This window comes from Urocampus carinirostris, unplaced genomic scaffold (assembly GCF_059441175.1).
Source record: "Urocampus carinirostris isolate Australia breed hairy pipefish unplaced genomic scaffold, RoL_Ucar_1.0 HiC_scaffold_39, whole genome shotgun sequence".
In the NCBI taxonomy this organism is placed as follows: domain Eukaryota; kingdom Metazoa; phylum Chordata; class Actinopteri; order Syngnathiformes; family Syngnathidae; genus Urocampus; species Urocampus carinirostris.
The window spans coordinates 150,939-167,642 of record NW_028283146.1 but is presented as its reverse complement, the minus strand read 5'-3'; the positions used below and the strand labels follow the sequence as shown (position 1 = coordinate 167,642).

Genomic DNA, 16,704 nt, shown 5'->3' with positions numbered 1-16,704 from the left:
CTATTAATCATCCATTATCCGTTATCAGTCAGTTCATAAAACGCTACAAAGCCAAGGAGCCGGGACTCTTACTCTCAGCCAAAAGGCCAAGCTAAAGAAGCGAGGGGGTGGGGGGTTAGGGGGTGGATTTTTTAAGGGTTATTGTTGTATCTTCTTTATTCATTATCCATCATCGGCAAGTTCATAATACGCTACAAAGTCTAGGAGCCGGGACACTTACTCTCAGCCAAAAGGCCAAGCTAAGGTCCTAGCCCCAAAGCCGTGCTGCGATCATTGCGAATGCACCGATCCCGGAGGTACTACAATACCAGGCCAGTGATCGTATACAAGATCAGAACCACAACTGACCAGGGGGGGGGGGATTTTTTAAGGGTTATTGTTCTATCTTCTTTATTCATTATCCATTATCCGTTATCGGTCAGTTCATAATACGCTACAAAGCCTAGGAGCCGGGACTCTTACTCTCAGCCAAAAGGCCAAGGTAAGGTCCTAGCCTTAAAGCCTTGCTGCGATCATTGCGAATGCACCGTTACTGGAGGTACTGCAATACCGGGCCGATGCGTGGAGTGGACAAAGCATGACCGTCTCCTCCCAGTTATATCAGAACCACAGGAGGGGATTTTTAAGGGTTATTGTTCTATATTCGTTATTCATTATCCATTATCGGTCAGTTCATAATGCGCTACAAAGCCTAGGAGCCGGGACACTTACTCTCAGCCAAAAGGCCAAGCTAAGGTCCTAGCCTTAAAGCCTTGCTGCGATCATTGCGAATGCACCGTTCCCGGAGGTACTGCAATACCGGGCCGATGCGTGGAGTGGACAGAGCAAGCTCTTATTCCATCTCCGGATTGCAAAAATCAAAGATCATGGCTCTTCATAGATTGTTCACAAATCTTGAACACGATTGTAACTGCATAGTTGGTTACAGGAGGGGGGGGGTTTAAGGGTTATTGTTCTATCTTCGTTATTCATTATCCATTTTTTTGGGTTTAAACAATTTTATTGACACTATTAACAACAAATAAACAATGTGAGGTTTGAACAATTTTTCTCGATAATTTTAGCAGCAATTAGGCATATTCACAATTTCGTTATATCTGACAATATGACATTTTAACAATTTTTTCAACATTTTTAACAGCAATTAATGGTTTGAACAAATTCATTGACACTAATAACAGAAAACAATCTTGTCAATCTCAACAGCAATCAAGCACATTCACAATATTATATTTCAATATGACGTTTAACAGCAAACACAATGTGAGGTTTGAACAACCCTTCTCTAAAATCTTAATAGCAATCAAGCGTATTCACAATTTCGTTGTATAACATCTTTGTTAGTGTCAATAGATTCGTCCAGGCCAAAGTCGATTGTCTTTGTTTTGAACAAATCCACCGACACCAACAGCAGCAAAACAAATACGACGATCTCAACAGCCATCAAGCATTTTCACAATTTTGTTATATCTGACAATATGACATGACGATATTTTAACACTTTTTTCTGACATTTTCAACATCAATTAAACAATTTCAGAGTTATTATCTTTTAATAGTAGTTAACCAAAGTGTAAAGGGCAAAACTATTGTGCAAGGGCATAGCTCTGTCATCCCACCCTCCCAAGCAGCATCCTCCAGTCCTCTTTGTGGGTCCTCTCCCTTCTTACTTCTACTTTCCACAACCCAGGCCGTTGCTTCCGGGACCCCCACAGTGTAGCCCCGGTTCCCCACTCCGGGTGGGTGCAGACGATTCTTCTTTATGGTTGCGTCCTAGGCCCGCCGCTCACAGATTGTATGGTATCTACAGCCATTTGGAGCACAGCCACTGGGGGGATCTGCCTGCACCTCCATACCAGCAGGTTTCTAGAGGTCCAGATGGCGTCCTTGATGGCGGCGAGAGTGAGCCAATCCCTGGCAAAGTCGTTCCGAGACCTCCTCGACCGACTCATCCCGTAAAGCACGTACTGTGCATCAGGGACCTCCCCTGCTGGCAAGTCCGGGAATTTTCCTAGTTGGTCGGCCATTGTCCACAAGTCCTCGGCAGCGCTGCACTCACAAAAAAGGTGCCTCACCGACTCCTGGGCGCCACAGCCAGGTCGAGGGCACGTCAAAGTCGCTGACATTCCTCGGTGGTGCATTACGGCTCTAACTGGGAGAACCTCATGAGCCACCATCCATGACAAGTCTCGTAGTCTGTTTGGGAGGGCAGGATGATTCACGTTGCTCCAAACCGTTGTAGGTTCGCCAAACGCAAGCCCCCGCACAGGACTTACTGTTGCACGCTCTTGCACAATAGCAATAAGGGCCCTGTGGTTTTGTAAAGTGTGACTTTCTTGTGTTTCTAAATCAAACTTCTTTAAAAAATCCCGAATAAAGAGATGTGTTGGTGGCAAGTTAAATGAAACTGGAATCAAACGATTGTTTGGTACAAGCTTTAGCTTCCGCAAATATGAGCCCATCCAGAACCGGGTCATCGCTTGACTTTTCGGGTTGTTGGGTGGGCCCACAGCGTTTTGGAAGTGGAGAGAGACATATTTGCTTCCCAGGAAAAGCTGTAGATCAGGCACTCCTTTCCCCCTTTTTCCTTTTTCTTTTTCATTGTATCTCTTTTTATCCTTTCCCACTTTGAGCCCCAGACAAAGCAAAAGAGGGCTCGGTCCAGTTGTAACAGCACGTTTCTTTTGGGCATAAAAACTAAACTGATTGATAAAAGCAGTGGGAGGATGATCGCTTTGATGATTAGGACCTTCCCCTCTATTGTCAGTTTTCTTAGTGACCAAAAAACAAGTCTTTGCTTAACTTTCCTTGTCACGTCAACCCAGTTGGTCTCGCCTCCTCCATCTGCATTGAATTTTATCCCTAGGATTTTCTGGTCTGTCTTTAACACCGTCAGTGGGAGTCCTGCCTTTTCTGTCTTTTTCCACGTTCCATAAAACTTCACTTGTGACTTTTCTCTATTTAGCCTTGACCCAGACGCCTTCCCAAACAGGTCAGTCAAGTCAAGGGCTCTTCCAACAGATGCGCGGTCAGTACATAAAATATTAAAATCATCCATGTACAAAACACACTTGGTAATTTGTCCCCCACTTCCTGGGATATTGATCCCTTCGACAAATCTATCTTTTCTTAACATTTGTGCCAAAGGTTCAATGCAAAGAACATAGAGAAGGGGAGACATAGGGCAACCTTGACGTACACCGCAGTTGATCTCGATTGCTTCCGATAAATTCCCGTTAATCATGAATTTGCTGTAGATGTCTCGGTATAGCAGTCCTACCCACTTGATGTATTTTTGGGGAAAACCACATTTTTGCAATACCCTGAAGAGGTATTGGTGCGAGACTCGATCAAAGGCTTTTTCAAAGTCTAGGTTTAGGACCGCTAGTCGCATGTTTCTGTCTCTCGCATAACAAATGGTGTCACGGATCAGCATGAGACTGTCGCTGATCTTCCTTCCCACAATGGCACAGGTTTGGTCTGGATCAACCAAGTCTCCCAAGACTACAGACATTTGTGTTGCTAGAAGCTTGCTGAAAATTTTACAGTCCACGTTTAAAAGCCTTATGGGTCGCCAGTTTTTTAAGTCAATTTTGTCTCCTTTTTTGTGCAATAGAGTAACTATCCCTATTCTGAAACTGTCTGGCATGTTGTCTCGAATGGAAAATTCGTTAAAAACAGTAATCAGATCTGGTGCTAAAATATCCCAAAAAGTCCGGTAAAATTCGAGGTTGCCCGTCCTCCCCGGGTGATTTGCCTTTTTTCATAGTCTTTATGCAATCATTCAGTTGGTCCTGGGTAAAGTCCGATGTTAAAAAGGGGTCTTGACGCACTGATCTTGAAATATGATCTAATACATGCCCCATTTAATTCTCATGTGTTTCTTTCTTTTCATATAATTTTTTGTAGTAGTCTTCAACTAATTTGGTTATTTCACTACTTTCCTTTGTTATTTGCCCGTTTTCGTTTTGAAGTTTAAAAAGCCCATCATTTTTGCTCATAATTTTTTTTTAAAAGTAGCGTGTACATTTTTCCCCTTCTTCTATTTCTCTTTCTCTGCTTCTTATTATGATGCCTTTGCTCTTTATTTCCGCCAAAGCGTTTAGTTCTTGTTTGGTCTCTTTGATTTCATCATTAAAGTCCATCCCCTTTTCTGTTAGGATGAAATACCTCTTCTTTGTAGTCCCGACATGCGTTTCATCTCTTTAAGTTTCTTGTTTTTCCCTGCATTTCTAAAAAAGGTCTGTGTTCGTTTCTTTGTCATTTCCCGCCATTGTGCTCGTGAATCATACGAGTCTTGAAGGGTCTGCCAGTCTTTGTACAGCTCCCTGTATTGTGCGGCTAGAGCCTCATCCTCCAGCAGGGAGCAGTTTAACTTCCACAGACCCTTCCCAACAATCATACCTGAAGGAAATGAGAGGGAGCAGGACAGTAGCAAGTGATCCGAAAAAAAAAAACAGGAATTAATCTTGCATCACTTAGTGCTAAACCCCTTGTAAATATGTAGTCTATTCGAGAGGCTCTGGCATTGTCACTACTGAACCAGGTGAAGCCCTCCTCTCCTGGATGTATGGATTTGAAACAGTCCTCCAGTTTAAATGTCCGGCACATGTCTTGTAATAGAGTTGATGTTTTATCTACTTTAAACTCCTCATCGGTCCTCTTTCTATCCTTCCTACTTAGGATGCAATTAAAATCTCCCACGATTAGTGGTTGATGGCCTAGCATATGCGACTGAATGTCCTCTAAGAGTTCGTACCTGAGTTGTCTGTCGGCATGGCTGTATATGTTAATGAAGATAAAATCATTCCCTATATAAGAAAGTCTTGCTAAGATTGCGCGTCCGTCTCTCATCACAGTACTCCCCTTTATGATGAGTTGAGGGTTGTTTATTAAATGGCTACCCCATCGTTACGGTTATCATTCGAGCCACTCCATAATGACGGATATGGCCAAATCTCTTCCCACTGTTTATAATTTTTTAGAAAGGGGATGCAGCATTCTTGTAGTAAAACACATCCGTTCTGATAGTTTTTAAGAACGATAAAACACTGTGAGCCTTAACCTTTGATCTCACACTTCTCACATTGATAGTAGAGAATGTAATGTTGATGATTGTTGTTAAAGTATTTAAACTACTTAGACAAAACCGGGGGATCCGAGTCCATTCTTTGGTGATCATCGAGAGTGTCACCTGTGTGATCTCACACTTCTCACATTGATAGTAGAGAATGTAATGTTGATGATTGTTGTTAAAGTATTTAAACTACTTAGACAAAACCGGGGGATCCGAGTCCATTCTTTGGTGATCATCGAGAGTGTCACCTGTGTAAGACACATCATTTAAGAGCAGTACCTCATTTGGAGACTCACCGGGGAAAACTCTGGAATCCTCTGACTCTCTGTCTGTGGTTCCAGGTATTCCCCTTTTTTCTGGGTTAGGGGGTGAGCCAGAGGACCTATCAAGGGGTCTCTAACTTCCCTGCCCACAAAGGGTCAGATTTTTTCCCTCCCCTACTTCCTCCGGCTCAACTTCATACAGTTCCCTTGTGGGCTTTTTCATCGGCAATCGGCTTTCTTCTAAATCTCTTCTCTTTGTTTCCGGTGTTTTCACCACCCCCAATTTTGTCTTACTTTTACCCCTCTTTCCAGTGCCCGTATGGATTTTTGGAGAGTCGTTCGCCTTTTCGATTCATTTGTCTTCTCCAAATCCCAGCAGTGGCGTAGCAAACAAATTTTCTAATTTGGACTCTCTTCCAGGCCCTTCCTGATTAATATGTGTTTTTGGAGTGGCAGTTGCCTTTTCTATTTGTTTGTCTTGTCCAAATTCAAGTATTTTATGAGAAATCGAATTAGAATTCTCAGGTCCTTCCTGATTCAAATTTGATTCTCTGGTCTCTCCTCCAGGGGTTTTGGTAGGGACATCTGCATTTTCAATTTGTTTGTCTTGTCCATTTTCTTTGTGCATTTCTTGATCAAATTCATTGGGTATTTCCATAACTTTATTCATTTCCTGTTCATCTTCATTGGGTATTTCCATAACTTTATTCATTTCTTGTTCGTTTTCATTTGGTATTTCCATAACTTTATTCATTTCATTGTCTTTGTTATCTTTATTCATTTCATTGTCTTTGTTACATTTATTCATTTCATTATCTATGTTGTCTGACATCATTTAATTGTCTTTGTTGTCTTTGCTAACTGCCTTCCTAGCTTTCAATTTGTTAGCAAACGATTTCGGGCAGTTTCTATAGAGGTGGTTCGTTTCTCCACAGAGGTTGCATTTTCTGCTATTGATACATTCCTCAAAGGAATGTCCAATTGTCCTGCACTTTCCACAAAAAATTCGACCACATACCTCAGCCAGATGCCCATGCTCACCACATTTGCGACAGAGATTCGGTTGCCCTTGATAGTGGATAAAGCCACGGTTTTCCCCCAGGAATATAGTCGACGGGAGGTGTTTCAGTCCCTGAAAGCCCTGAGGATCTTGCCATTGTTGGACGGGTACCCTCCAGGCACCAGTCCAATAGCCTTTCTCATCCCTCACCTTCATAGCCTGGTCTTTTACCGAGCAGTATCTACTCAACCAATAACAGACGTCATCTGCACTCACCACCTCACTAAACATTCTGACAATGACAATCTTGTTAGCATTATCAGTCAGCTTCTCCACTGTAAATCCAGAAAACTGGGGCCTCACTCCCTCAAAGCGCCGTTACAAAACTTACATCAAAGCCCTTGCCAGAAGGCATTTTTATGACAGCATGTATCTCCTCCTTTTTAAACTTCAGAAGCTTTTCAATAAACTTGTTAATAAAATCCAGCCTTGACATTCCCTCCGAAATTACCACAACATCTTTGAGCAAGAATCGTACGCAGTTATGTCTCCGCCCGCCGGTATAATGCCCGGCCATGGCAGGACTCGGCTGCTTTACTTCTAGCAATGTCAAAATGGTTAGAATTGTAAAATTAATAATTATAATAATAATAATAATAATAATTTCCTTTGTATTGTCATTCTTTGTAACAATGTACACAGAACGAAATGTCGATACACCTGACCCGTTGTAGCGAGTCGATGCAGCCGCAGCCAGAGGGCGCCGCCATTATACCAATTAGGTATGTCTCGGTCGAGCCGCGAACCAGCGACCTCCCAGTCTCAAAGCGGGCACACTACCAACAACACACTTAAAACCGACACCAATGAGAGTATAAACGCATAGAACGAGCAGTACTAACCTGATGCGTCCGCCATCAAAGCCAATAATAATGTTTGAACGCATAGAACGAGCATTGCTAACCTGATGAAAACAAACAGTGTGAGGTTTGATCAACTTCTACGCTTTTATCCCTGCGAGCGTGTTAGGTGTAGCGTGGTGGTACCTTTCACAGACACGGTTTGGGATGAAAGTTACATTATTATTATTAAAGCTTTGAAAACTCTCTCGGTGTACCGTCTTTCTTCGTAAATATGTGTAACCATGTATAATATGTATTTGCAACTGTATATTTTTGTCATGTATTTATTTGTATTTATTTTGGACACTTGTTCTGATAAGTCTTGGACTGACCAATTAAAAAGAAGGAGCGTAACAGAATTTATGGGAAGTAGGGACCAGTAAAGGTGAGTGTTTGTGGACACCGCAGACCAGGGTGCATATATATTTTTCCCACCCTTACCTTTGGAAATATACACTTTTTTTCCCTTGGATTACTTTCAACGGGTACCTGGACTTTGCAGGTCTGCATCAAACGATAACAACCGGTATCATTTTCCGTTGAATCAGCCATTTATGAGAATCTAGATGTGTCGGCATGTGACGGTCAGGACCTTGATCCCCCCCTCCACTTAAAACAAACGTTTCAACCTAGTGGCTCAGAGGTGTAATATGATATGTCTGACAATTAGCAAGCAACAGAGAAACATCAAATCTATACAAGTTCTCACCGTTAAAACTGTTCAGTTAAAAAGGACTTCTGTTCTCAATGTGGATACATGCGGCTAATATACCGGTGCGGCTTGTGTATGTAATAAATCTGTTTTCCTCCCGAAATGTGGGGGGTGCGGCTTATAATCAGGTGCGCCTTATAGTCCGGAATTTATGGTAGGTAGGTAGGTAGGTAGGTAGGTAGGTAGGTAGGTACGGCGGTCGGTCAGTCGGTCGGCCGGTCGATCGGTCAGTCGGTCGGTTGGTCCTAATATAATTATTGATTTATCAGGATTCGAATTTGTGCCAAAAAGTACAAGAAGACATTCTTTGAAAGATGATGAACGCTCTGTGAAAGATAGCTGAAAGTATCAAAAGGCAGCACATATGAAAAAAATCTATTTGCCGTAATGGGGACACAGCTAATTAAAACATGACAGGATAATGGAGTCATTTTTTAAATGGACACATTTTCCGAGCTGGAATAAAGATTCCTGTGGTGGGGAAAGCAACAACCTATCAATGGATTACAAGTGGACAATGAGGCACTTCGTTGCATGCAACGAACCTTCTTATGGAAAAATAAATTACAGACAGATACGGAAGTTACTGGCATGGAACTTGAAAAACTATACGTCACAGTCCGTCACATCAAAACTGAGACATTAAAGACATTAAGGGCTAAGCGTCTGGACTTAAAGTGACGTTGGGTCATGCAAATGATAAAATGTTTACATACTTAAGGAAAAATTGTTGAATTATAATGTTTAACTCACCCACTGTTGCAAAATATACATAATTGCTAATTATAAATGAATAGTCGGAATAATGTCAATATGTACTGGGTAGAATCATTTCAATTTTATTTTATTTTGGGAAATTAAAATAAAAAAGGAAAAAATCTTTATATATTATGCAGCTTCTACCAAATAAAGTGATTATGATTTTTAAATTACCTTAAAAAATATTTTTACAGAAACCGTTGTATTGTGTATTTGCTACAGAATTCGCTCACCATTATTACAATTTTGGGGAAACCTGTTTGTGTTGTTTAACATAACAAACACATTTTAGAAGATCTTACATATTTGGCAGATTCACTAGCATCAATGTAATTATGAAGAAACATGAAATAGGAAGGGCAGCACGGCAACGCAGTGGCTAGCGCATCCGCGGCACACTTCTGAGGTCACGAAATCAAACCTTCCTGTGTGGAGTTTGCATGTTCTCCCCATGCTTGCGTGGGTTTCCTCCGGGCACTCCAGTTTCCTTCCACATCCCAAAAACATTCATGTCAGGTTAATTGAACGGTCTGAAATTGTCTCTATGTGTGAATGAGCGAGTGAGTTGTCTGTCCCTGTGTGCTCTGCTACTGGCTGGCAACCAGTTCAGAGTGTCCCTTTCCCACTGCCGGAAGATGGCTGGGATGGGCTCCAGCACGCACGCCACCTTACTGAGGATAAGCGGTGCAGATAATTGATGGATGGATGGATGTAATAGGAAAAATACTTTTGACTTTGATTAGACTATCAAAGGCACTAAGCATTTACATTTGTTAAGTTGTACAATCAGAACCCTGTAATGAGAATTACAAAATACTGATATAAGGTGCTTATATTCAATTCAACTGTTTTAATTGTCATTGATATCAACGTTGGAAAAAAATTTATTGCAACGAGATTAGGCATGGCACTCCAGGGTAAACAGGAAATTAAGACTTTAAAGAGAGGGGAAAAAGATGAAAAGACTGTCAGAATAGAAAAGCAAAAATATTTACAAAGTAGTGTTTAGAGACTAGCCTAAGATAATAATGCAATGTTTATGAATGAAAAAGAATAATGCATTGTAACAATAGTGCAATCAAAGGGTTTATATTGATATTTGGTGACTTCAATTGGGTAATTTTGATGATGCTATTGTAGTAGACAAGCAAATCAGTGACTTAAACAGCATAACCAGGCCAGTTTCTTTACTTATTTGAGACATAAAAAAACATATTCACAATAGGACTATTTGGCAACATTTTCCTTTTGTAGAATCATTTGAGAATTGGATGTTCGTTCTAAAGTATAAGAATTTAGTGTACAGCCTAACAAGGCAAATGCAATTTTCATTTTAAATTGCTGATACTGTACGACAGGGGTCAGGAACCTTTTTGACCCAAAGAGCCATAAAAGCAAAAAATGTTTTAAAAAGAAATTGAGGGAGCCACATCATATATTTTCAGACAAAATTGAAAAAAACTGCCAAACACGCTCCCTAGACAAAAGTCAATTCTTCAGCACATTTTATTTCACTGTGTGTCATTTGATGATTTAATCAAATGTATGAAATGATAATAATGCCAAATCCTGTGTCCCAAATCAATGTAAATATGCCATTTACAATTCAGTTAAGAGTGTTGAGGCAATTTTTTTTCCATGAAATTTGTCCTTAATAACGGTTTCAAAACAATGTGCATGCAAAGTTATTTTGTAAAAATGTCACAAATTACTGCAAACGATAAGCATATAATCATATTCACTTTCGGTGTAGACTGCACTGAGCGAGAGAGAGAGAGAAGGAAGTGCCTTGCGCTGTGTGCAGGGATCCGCCCACCTGTACTGCTCACCCAATCAAAGTCGTTTGCCAGCGTTTTTATTCATCAGTTTAAATGGTTTCTTATCGAACTTCTCCATTAAGTTGTTTCGGCTCTATATGGACCAATATTGGGACGAAATCACTTGACTTTGGAACGCCACAGAGAGATGTGCAATAGTTACATTTTATTTCAGAGCCATATGTACTCATGAAAAGAGCCATATATGGCTCCCGAGCCATAGGTTCCCTACTCCTGCTGTACGAATTAGAAAATTAAAAAAAATAGCTGTTAGGACAGAATATTTGTCCTGACTCCCTCACCCACATTGTACAAAATAGATTGCAATTACAGTCTATGTGATTTTTTTATTATCAGGTATGACTTGTTAACCTGACTGCCCATTTTGCACATCTGGTTAGCTACTCTTCTTGCACTATCGGCACTATGGTAAAATACTATACGTAGCCAAAATACAATACAACTTTATTTATATCTGTACATTCAAGGAAACTGTGGGGGTCAGATGCATCGACATTTCGTTCTGTATACACGTGTACTAGAATGACAATAAAGTAGATCTGAATCTGAATCTGAATTTCTAAGATCCTGGTTTTTAACGGGGCAACATTGTTCTGAACTTGGCAAAAAAAACAGGCAAAATATGGGAATACTAAGCCTATGAGGCGGCTGAATCAAGACTTCCCTAGATTATCATATCCAACTGGGTTGGTCCGCACAGACCCAAAAGGAGATTTGTGACACCTTTTCTGATTACTAAGCATCACTTTATTCTTCACCAGCATCAGTTAAGAAAGCTGCTGGGGTGGTATCCACGGCCTAAGCTAACCCTGGTGGTAATAAGCAGTGCAGAAAATGAATGGATCTGCAATTGGCAAGCATATAAACCAATCTCCCTCTTAAACACCGACTTAAACATTCTATCAAATGTTCCTGTTATCCGGCTGCAGTAAGTAATTCCTACACTAATAGACCCAGATCACAATGGCTTAATGTCTGGTTGTCATTCCTTTGACAATGCTAGATGTTTAATAAACAACATCAGTTCATCATCAGAAACCAAACAAGCTGAAGTAGTTCTCTCGCCAGATGCAAAAAAGGCATTTTACTGTGTAGAGTGGATCTACCTCTTTTTATTTCTTATGAAGTTGGGATTAATTCAGATTTTAAATCAATGGTAAAGCATATTTACTCTTCTTATCTTGCAAAAAATTAAACAATTCATTAATATTAACCCTTTACTGTTTCTGTCAAATTTCCCTAAAATTCGATTCCAAGACATACCCAGAGTAAATTGATTGTTGTTCTTGAACCCTTTGGAAAATATGCTTTTGGTCTCTTTAAAAAGGTAGAACTAAAGCCCTAAAAACTTTGCATTGGAGTATTTTACTTTAGTCAATTTTTGAAACATTGTGAAAGAGTTTTAAGTCATTCCATGATTGCCCATTCATACACAATCACACCTAAAAATGGATTCAGAGTTGCATTTACCCATGTTTATTTTCAATACAGGCCCTCATTGGTTGTCACAGGCTAAGGACCGTGCAGAAAAGCTCGACATTGAACAAGAGTGGTGTCAATCAAAATGTCATATCGGAAATCATATGACAAGTCTGTTTATTTTTAAAGGGTTATGGAGCAAGACAGATTACAACAACGATCTTAAAACAATACAGGAATGCTTTCAGGTGGATTTTTTTGTAATCTGTCAGCATTACCATGCGTTTTGGAGTAATATCTTACATGGTTGGACTCACTGGACTGTCCTGAATGTAATAAGAGGAATCGTTGGCTAACTATGAGAACTATTTATCTGTGAGCTATGTATGATTTTCGAATATCTTGTTTCAGGCTTGTGATGAGTTAATTTTGAAAATGGTGTGAAGTCCGTCTCTTTTCCTCTATTTTGTGGTACCCATCAAGGATGACACATCTTGCATTTCCTTTCACACTCTCTGACGAATCTTAAGCACTGTGGCTTTGTAAAAAAGAGACGTTTCAAGGAATCTCCCGCTTGAATTTTATTAACACATTTTACCTTTATACTCATGACCTTTTGCTTTACATTTCAAACCCAAATACAGTGGTACCTCTATATACGAGCACCTTTAAACACGAGAACTTTGAATATACGACTTTTATTTGTAACAAAAATTTTCCTCACAATACGAACGATATTACAAGCTCTGAGCATTCCCAGAGGCTACCACTAGAGACTAGAAACCGCTCATGCATGCACTTCCCACTAACAAGTTGAAAGAAAGTCAAAAAAGAGCTGCAAAAAGCATGTGTGTTCATTTTTTTTAAAGTTACAGTACATTTAGTAAGTGCTTATGTATCATCAACAGTTGTGCACCATCAGTCCTCTCACACCCCTCTCCCTGCACCCCTACGTTACGGTGACTCCACTCATGGTACGTGCTCTTAATAAACTTGCAATTCAAGAGTATTATCCCACTTATCTTATTACTGTGTTTGCTATGTTGAATAACTTTCTTAATGTGATTGTAATGATCAGGAATATGTGTTTATTGGCCCCTTATGGTTAACTTGGATTATTTTGGGGGGTCAGGAACAGAACAATTAGTTTTTAATTATTTCATAACAGGAAAATTCACCTGTTAAACAAGCCACACGAGCTATGATCACAATCCTGAACCGAATTAGGGCTGATATGAAGAGGTACCATGTCACTTCCTGCAATTTTGGATACAGACTGAACTTACATAAATATGAATACGTTCCCATTAACCCCTTAACCGCAAGCCGTGGGACTGTTGAGAAGCAAATGTGTCCATACGATGTCACCAGTCACTCAAAGACATCATCCCACATGTAATTGGAAAGCTTAAATTCTTGGATTCAAGATATACTGACCATTTCGAAACGTACTCATCACAGAAAGGTCACCAACAGTCTGAAACAAGATCCCCAAAAACTATAAATCCTGCATAGTTCACTAGTAACGTCCCCTGTCAGTCAGATAATGATACAAATCTCCGCAACATGCTCTTGATATATCCACGAGAGTCCAGTGAATCTAACCTTATAAATAGTTTACTCCAAAACACACAATAATGCCGACAGATAAATAAACATGCCGAAAATAATGTCGGCATCATTGGACTTTATTTTTTGCAACCCATCTGTTTTGCCCCATAATTCTAGTTTAATTGAACAGACTTGTAAAATTATTTCCAATATGGCAGTTTCCTCTGAACTTTTGATTGACACGGGGGCCTGTATTGATAAGACCGACATTGTCCCTTTTATCTCTGAATATCTTAAGCCAGCAATGAATTATTTAAATTATTATTGACACATTGGTTATCCAAACGAAATTCCCAAATCAAACGTATGCAATGTTACAATGTGTATTCAAAGCGGAGCCAAAAATAAACGCATGCAATGTTACGATGTGTATTAAAATCGGAGCCGAAAATCAACGTGAGTTAATGCAACACTGTATACATTTCTACACAAATTTCTACACGGTTTAAGAGGTTTAGAGCTGTGCATTTGTTATCTCCAAATGGCCAGAAACATAACCTCAGAAAAATGTATTGAACAAAAAGTATAGTTTTTTTTGATATTGTGAACAAATTCGACCAGGAATAAGGTAAGGCTTTTTGCTTTTGTTACAGCTTTTTTTCCAGTGACGATGCCCATGCTACTGTCTTTTGCAGGCATGTAATAGCAAAAAAAAAACATTTAGGCGAGAAGGAAAACCCTCTATTTCTGTGTGTTCAAACTAAGATTATTTAATCTTAATAGCACTTGCAGTACCTATTTCAGTTGGGGACAAATCTTCAGAGTGTTATCGTTCAAAAGCGACCAAAACCGTCCATATTATCTAAAGGGTTCAAGAACAGCATCCAAACTACTTTGGGTATGTCTTAGATTGGGATTTGAGGCAAATATTAGAGGATTGCGGGCAGCTCCGCGGCGCAGTGGTTAGCGCGTTTGCGGCACAGTTCTGAGGTCGTGGGTTCAAATCCAGCTACCAACCTTCCTGTGCGGAGATTGCATGTTCTCCCGTGCTTGTGTGGGTTTCCTCCGGGCACTCCGGTTTCATACCATTCCAAAAACATGAATGTCAGCTTAATTGGCTGGTCCAAATTGTCTCTAGGTGTGAATGAGCGAGCGAATTGTCTGTCCCTGTGTGCCCTGCGACTGGCTGGCAACCAGTTCAGGGTGTCCCCTGCCCACTGCCCGAAGATGGCTGGAATGGGCTCCAGCACCCCCGCGACCCTACTGAGGATAAGCGGTGCAGATAATGGATGGATAATTAGAGAATTGCTAAGGGTTTAATTTAGCCGCCCAGGGTCTTTTTACTGCTATATTAGCTTTTACGATACCGTCTAAATCGAAGTACCTTGGCATAACTGTAAAAAGCTGACCCAAAGAATTGGATTCTCAGAACCCTTTGAACCTTAGAGGTAACTTCCACAATATTTTGCTGCCTGTCCAGGATCTTGTGCCTTGAATGGCTGCAGGATTTCACACCTCAGGAATTGTCTAGACATGTGAAGTAACACACACAAGAAATAATAGTAGAAAAAAAGTATTTTTTCTTCTTTGTCATAATTTAGCAGAGAATTCAGACCATAATAAAGACCATAATGGTAAAGGTTCCGAGGTTCGAACACAGAAGAGGATCTTACAGAGGAAAATAGTTCAAGTTGTGTTTTGCAGGCAATGGAATGCTTTAAACTACAAAAAATGTGAATTGCATGAATCTAGCATAGCGCTAGTTAGTTTTAGCATTAAAGACTCCACACCCAAGGCTACAGGCTCACTAATCACCTGTGACCTGGCTTGCACTTGCGTACCCTGTCATGGAAGGCTTAAACAATAATCTATATTTCTAGAAAGAATGAGGTTGCCATCCCAGTTAGAGTGTAAGACGTCCCTCCTCAGCAAATCAGGTTGACCGCAGAAAGAGGGCCAGTTGTCCACAAACCTAAATCTCTGTTGGCTAAGAAAACCAGCCCACCCCCAGTTATGCAAGACTAGTCTGCCAAACCTCCAATCATTGCCTCTTACAGGCCAGAGGCAAGAAACATTTACTCAATGCCGACTCCTCTTTCTGGCAAGATTTCAAGACCTTGCAATATTTTCTTTGGAATTTCAAATTGCCTCATCGTAGTATCACTGGAGCCAATGTTAGTGACTATATTGGTGTACCCAGCCATGTCCTAGTGTCTAGGTTTGCATGTCAGCTCAATGTCGGGTTTAGACAAGAAACTTGAAGTGCCTTCAGAGTCAGATTTCAGTTTAATAAATGTTAAAACTTTACAGTTTTTGGTGACCCACGACGTGAGTCGAGGGAAGTTTAGAAATCTGAGGGGAGACGAAGGATTAATAATAATACACAGATAGACAGATATTGTCAACATAAAATATAGGTTATTCATTATGCTATAGAATAGAAGTGTGTTTTAAGCTTAGATTTAAACATTTCCACTGAGGTTGCAGATCGAATCTCAGGGAGGAGAGCATTCCACACCACAGGGGCCCGAATGGAGAACGCAACATTCCATGTCCCAAAAGCCAGATTCTGTAGCCGGGGATCGTCGCACCAAGGACCCCTCCCTTGGCTGCTACCCAGCTCTCTACACACCCGACCCCTTTGGCCCCTCCCACAGGTGGTGAACCCATGGGGAGAGGGACCCACGTCGTCCCTTTGGGATTCTAGACCCCATGAGAAAACGCCACCAGGCGCTTGCCAGCGGACCCCACCTCCAGGCCTGGCTCCAGAAGGGGGCCCCGGTAACCCCTGTTCGGGCGAGGGAAATTGTGGACCAATGTTTTCTTCTCATCTATGTTTTGTCTGGCCCCTCACCTAGAACCTGTTTGCCCTGGGTGACCCTATCAGGTGCTTAAAGCCCCAACAACATAGCTCCTAAAATCATTGGGACATACAAACTCCTCCACCACGATAAGGTAGCAGATCGTGAAGGAGCAAAATTGTTTCCGGGTTATCTTAATATATATCTACAATTGATCTTTGTAACATATGTATTGGTCTTGCTCTACTCTTAACGACTTTTAGATTGCAATTTTTAAAACATACTTTGGCTTCCCAATAAACCCAGATCATTGCTCTTTTTGGAGTACCACCACCACTTTTCCAATCCAGATTAGCACAAACCATAATTTTCATTATCTACC

The 16,704-nt window shown here is 40.7% G+C and overlaps 1 pseudogene; it reads right to left on the bottom strand.

Annotated features, from left to right (window-relative positions):
• Positions 1 to 765: 765 nt before the first annotated feature.
• Positions 766 to 905, bottom strand: LOC148345624 (U2 spliceosomal RNA; annotated as a pseudogene).
• Between the last annotated feature and the right edge of the window lie 15,799 nt (positions 906 to 16,704).